At 48.7% G+C, this 6,025-nt stretch overlaps 1 pseudogene; it reads left to right on the top strand.

The window, feature by feature from the left end:
* The window catches only part of LOC111963094 (gephyrin-like), a 42,686-nt pseudogene extending 39,090 nt beyond the window's left edge, over nucleotides 1-3,596 (top strand).
* Nucleotides 3,597-6,025: the final 2,429 nt, after the last annotated feature.

Genomic DNA, 6,025 nt, shown 5'->3' with positions numbered 1-6,025 from the left:
TGGAAACGTGTACACCTCACCATCTGTCGGACATGGAAACGTGTACACCTCACCATCTGTCGGACATGGAAACGTGTACACCTCACCATCTGTCGGACATGGAAACGTGTCAGTAGAGATAATCAACGTCTCCGTTTAAACCCACTGACTCCATAAGAAGTTTAACACTGTCCTATGACAACTTCTTCCTCAACGTCAATATAATAAAAGGAATTTTATAATTCAATGAATATAATTCTTAATATAATTAAATTAACTTTATAGGCATGAAATACACTGTAAACACAACACAATAATTTACAATATATCTTTTTATGTTTCAGGACTATCTGAAGCAGGTGCTTGACATTGATCTCCACGCCCAGATCCATTTTGGACGGGTGTTTATGAAGCCAGGGTAAGACATTCTTTTTTTATTTGATACATTTACATTTAAGTCATTTAGCAGACGCTCTTATCCAGAGCGACTTACAAATTGGTACATTATGCTACAAGAGTTTAGAGGGATATGCCTTGTTAATTCATCAAGTGAGGATGAGGATGGTTTAGGAGAGATGGATAGTGAATCACGGAAGGTCTTAGTTGGTTCGCCTTCTGTTTTCTTCTCTTAGTCTCCCCACCACGTTCGCCACTGTAGACATTGACGGGGCACGGAAACTGATATTTGCCCTACCAGGTATGTGTTTATGAGCTGTTCATGTCATATGTACTGTGTGTACAGTATCTGTTGTTTGTGTGTAGACCCGTAAATGTTGTTGTTGAGTCTCAGGACTGGCAGGGGATCGCCGGCCTTGACTGCGTCCAAAATGCCACCATTTAACAACCAAATGTATGTTTCCCTGAGAGAAACATGTTGTATTAATCCAGCAGCATGCTCTCAGACAGAGGTAATGTTTCTCTTTAATTACACTCCCCTTTCAGTTCCTACAGCATCCTGGAACAAAACAGCCTTCCTTCCACAGCAGCAGCTTTTTCCCCGATTGATCATTTACATTTTGTATATGAGTTGTTGTTTGTATTATAAATATGTTTGTGTGAGGGAATGTTTTATACCAGCCCTCCAAAACCGTGTTCCTAGAGTTTACCTAAGACCCACCCAGCTCTAAACATCAAACCCCTAAGACCCCTATTTGACCCCCCCAACCAGCCCTGCTGACAACAACCTCTTGTCCCTCTACTCTCCTAGCCGCCCCTGCACCTCGACCTCTCCATTGCCCCCAGCAGGCCCCCTTGCCTCTGCCTGTCCTATTGCCTCCCCCAGCCCCCCTGCCTTGCCTCTGCCCGTCCTACGCATGTTCGGAGGGCTAGTCTGTGGCTGTGGTGACTGCCACTCTTTTTATATTCCCCCTTTAAGGTAATTTCACCTTCAGAGATACAGGCGCCATTTTCATCGACCATGTCCCCGACAGTGAGGCAAGCAGGGTGCTTGTGCCACCGCGCGGAAGTAGGTGCTACCACCGTGGTTGACCGTACCGTTCAGTGTGCTGCTCTCTACCTGAAAGCAAGCTTACTTCAAATGAGCTCAGAAAACGGAATTTAAACTGAAAATGGGAAATATTTTTTTTGCTTTAAGTGCTAAACTGAAACTTGGCCCAACCTCAAATGATATGGGCTTAAAATGATCTCAAAATGCAAACTTGATGCCAAATGAACTTTTTATCTCCCAAACTTTGTTTGGGCATGTTTGGGGGCATTTTTGTTCGTTTTTTAGTAGTGATTAAGCAAAATAAGATCACTACACCTTTTAGTAAACCCAAACTTGAATCTTAACAAAAAATATTAACATAAAATAAAGAGTTTTTATTTTCTTATGTGATTTTCTGTTCGGTTTTCTGAGAAAGAAATATTGTTTTGTTTCTGTGGCGTTGTTGTTGGTTCTGTCGCGCCTCCTTCTGTTTCTCAGTGTCGTTCCGAGCCCCTGCGGGTATCTATCCCATCATTCCATGCTGTTGCTTGTTGTTGTGATTTGAGAGCGCTACTCACCCTTCCCCCTGCTGTTTCATTTCATTTTACCTTTTTTGACACCTCCCGTCACTGCTGCTGGTTGGTGTAAAGACTTTTCCCACTCTCCCCAAAGAGCGCTCACCCACTTCTCCCACTCCCCTAAAGAGTGCACCCCTCCAGTCCCTCTTCTGTGCAACCTTAAAAAGTCAGAAGCGTACCTGTCTCAACTGTCTGCCTCCTCATCCCCCCGGCCCAGCCCGGTCCCCCGGCCCAGCCCGGCCCCATACTGACAGGCCAGTGGGGTGAGAAGAGAACCACTCTGCACTGAGCCTTTATCCTGTCCTACAGGGGCTGCCAGCTGGAGCATGTCAATAACAACAATGCTCCTACACCCCAACCCGTCCAAACCTTCTCTGGCCTATCCTGTCATCTCCCCCCTTAGCCCTCTGAACAGTGGTAATGTCCCGTCCTTTTCTCCCTCTCATCCTCAGCCCCTCTCTTTCTGTTGGTCAGGTAACCCAGTGTCTGCGGTTGTCACCTGTAACCTCTTCGTCATCCCTGCTCTAAGGAAGATGCAGGGGATCCTGGACCCTCGGCCCACCATCATCAAAGCCAGGGTAAGTTAACAACAGAGTTATTTAATTTTTTTGCACATAGCTTAATGCAAATACATTGGGGTTTAAAGTTGAGTGTGATGTCATCATTCTGCGCCCTGCTTTCTCCTGTGTGTGTGTAAACAGCTTTCCTGTGATGTAAAGTTGGACCCTCGTCCAGAGTACCACCGCTGCATCCTGACATGGCACCACCAGGAGCCTCTGCCATGGGCACAGAGCACAGGTATTATCTCATACACACAATACTTTGTCATCAGCACGTTTGCATGTAAAAAACGGATAAGGGAAAATGTGTATCAAAAATGATTCTTGTCATGTTATTGGTTCTCTCTGTCTCCCCACCCTCCTCCCTCTCTCTCCCCCCTCTATCCCTCTCTGCCAACACTCTCCTTCTTTATCTCTCTCACTCTTTATCTCTCTCTGTCTCTCTCCCCCCTACAGGAAATCAGATGAGTAGTCGACTGATGAGCATGAGAAGTGCCAACGGGCTGCTGATGTTGCCTCCTAAAACAGAGCAATACGTGGAGCTGCATAAAGGAGAGGTTGTGGARGTGATGGTCATAGGACGACTATGATGATGTCATCTTACGAGGACAGATAGATAGACAGGGAGAGAAAGTGGTGCATGTCCACATATCATAACTATTCTGTAATATGCAATGGCACAGCTAGTTTTTATTGATTTGGATAATAAAGTTCATCAAGTATAATTAACCAACATCTCGAACACAAAGTAAATGAGTACATACATTGATCATGAAATCTGAATTTGAAAAGATCATTGTATTTCAAAGAAAGACAAAATGTTATACCTTTTAAAAGTGAAAAAATAAGAGATTTATTCTGTAATATATTATATTATTATATTATTATTATTATAATTATGAATATTATATTGTCATATTAAGCAACTCTGTTTCTCTTTCATCCTCGCAATTGCTTTGTGTGTTCAACCCTAGACCTTATAGATAGATAGCAGTAGCATTTCAATAACAAGCTGTAGGTGCTCAAAAAAAAATACAAATAAAATACTATTTTCTTATCTCACAAAAAAAAGATAGAAAATACATATCTTCTTTTTGAACAACGAAAACCCTTTTGAGATAATGTCAGAAGTCCCTCTTGGGGTATGTCCTGATTCTCCACCCTTCTCCTGAAGTGTACACTTGCACACTCCCCGTCATTTTTAAAGGCATTGGATTGGTGAAGGTAGGCATTGACTGGAGGGAGTTCCCACCATTACTAGATCCATGCAAGAAAGTATGCAGGAATAGAGTGAAGAATCAGGATGTAGCCTTGGTGCTCTGGCTTATTAGGAGTGTTTTCAGGGTCCTGAGGGTGCCTCTAGCTATCTGTCCCTTCCCTTTAGTATTCTTCTCTTCTATGCCTCATTATATGGGCTTTATAATGCCTCATAATGGCTTCACACACAGCTTTGCTTGTTGTTTTTCTTGTGAGTCGTGTTTGTGTGCAGTTGCCAAAAGTGGTGGGTATCTTGGGCCAAAAGTCATAGGGTCACCATGATGAGACCTGGGCCTGTATTCATAAAGTGGCTCGGAGTAGTGATCTAGGACCAGGTCCCCCTGTCTATATAGTCTTATTCATTATGATAAACTGATCCTAGATCAGCACTCATACCCTTTTATGAATACAGGCCTTGAAGGCAGAGAAAGGCAGCGAGTGGCCTGCCAGTGCCCCCTAGGCTGACTGTTTCCCCTAGCAGCCCCCCAGCTGCCCCAAGTCCGCTACTGAGTTCCCCTCCAGGCCACAAGCTGCCCCTGAGTCCCCCTAGCTGCCCCCCAGGCACCCTAGCTGCCCCCTAGCTACCCGCCAGGCCCACTAACTTCCTTCCAGGCTGACCGTTCCCCTAGCTGCCCCCTAGCTACCCGCCAGGCCCACTAACTTCCTTCCAGGCTGACCCTTCCCCTAGCTGCCCCCTAGCTACCCGCCAGGCCCACTAACTTCCTTCATGCTGACCGTTCCCCCTAGCTGCCCCTAGCTACCCGCCAGGCCCATTAACCTTCCAGGCTGACCGTTCCCCCTAGCTGCCCCTAGCTACCGCCAGGCCCACTAACTTCCTTCCGGCTGACCCTTCCCCTAGCTGCCCCCTAGCTACCCGCCAGCCCACTACTCCTTCCAGGCTGGACCTTCCCCCTAGCTGCCCTAGCTACCCGCCAGGCCCACTAACTCCTTCCAGGCTACCGTTCCCCCTAGCTGCCCCCTAGCTACCCGCCAGGCCCACTAACTTCCTTCCAGGCTGACCATTCCCCTAGCTGCCCCCTAGCTACCCCCAGGCCCATTAACCTTCCAGGCTGACCGTTCCCCCTAGCTGCCCCCTAGCTACCCGCCAGGCCCATTAACTTCCTTCCAGGCTGACCGTTCCCCCTAGCTGCCCCCTAGCTACCCGCCAGGCCCACTAACTTCCTTCCAGGCTGACCATTCCCCTAGCTGCCCCCTAGCTACCCGCCAGGCCCACTAACTTCCTTCCAGCGGCGACCGTTCCCCTAGCTGCCCCCTAGCTACCCGCCAGGCCCACTAACTTCCTTCCAGGCTGACCCTTCCCCCTAGCTGCCCCTAGCTACCCGCCAGGCCATCTAACTCCCCAGGCTGACCGTTCCCCTAGCTGCCCCTAGCTACCCGCCAGGCCCACTAACTTCCTTCCAGGCTGACCATTCCCCTAGCTGCCCCCTAGCTACCCGCCAGGCCCACTAACTTCCTTCCAGGCTGACCGTTCCCCTAGCTGCCCCCTAGCTACCCGCCAGGCCACTAACTCCTTCCAGGCTGACCCTTCCCCTAGCTGCCCCTAGCTACCCGCCAGGCCCTAACCTCCTTCCAGGCTGACCGTCCCCTAGCTGCCCTAGCTACCCGCCAGGCCCATAACCTTCCAGGCTGACCACTTCCCCCTAGCTTCCCCCTAAGCTACCCGCCAGGCCCATACTAACTTCCTTCCAGGCTGACCATTCCCCCTAGCTTGCCCCCTAGCTACCCGCCAGGCCCACTAACTTCCTTCCAGGCTGACCATTCCCCCTAGTGCCCCTAGCTACCCGCCAGGGCCATTAAACTTTCCAGGGCTAGACCGTTCCCCCTAGCTGCCCCCTAGCTACCCGCCAGGCCCACTAACTTCCTTCCAGGCTGACCATTCCCCCTAGCTGCCCCACAGGCCCACTAGCTTCGTCATAGTCTGACCTGGTACTGAAGTCCCACCCAGAGACGTGTATTCTTTCACATATCTAAATATGTGCCTCTGGTCCCACCCTGTCCCCTGCCCTTCTACTTTACCAACACGGCCTGTCTCTCCCCACCCTCAACCCTACAGGACTGCTCACCTCACACATACTAGTACAGATATGTGAGGGAACTGGAGGAGGGAGGAAACTTTGTCTTTTATGTGTTTAATTTCAGAAGGAAGAAACAGCTTATTTAAAGTGCTGACTGCCTTTTTAACAACTATTCAAACAATGTACAGA

The sequence above is a fragment of the Salvelinus sp. IW2-2015 genome, linkage group LG4q.2 (genome assembly GCF_002910315.2).
Source record: "Salvelinus sp. IW2-2015 linkage group LG4q.2, ASM291031v2, whole genome shotgun sequence".
Lineage (NCBI taxonomy): Eukaryota > Metazoa > Chordata > Actinopteri > Salmoniformes > Salmonidae > Salvelinus > Salvelinus sp. IW2-2015.
This window is presented reverse-complemented; position numbering and strand designations above follow the sequence as displayed.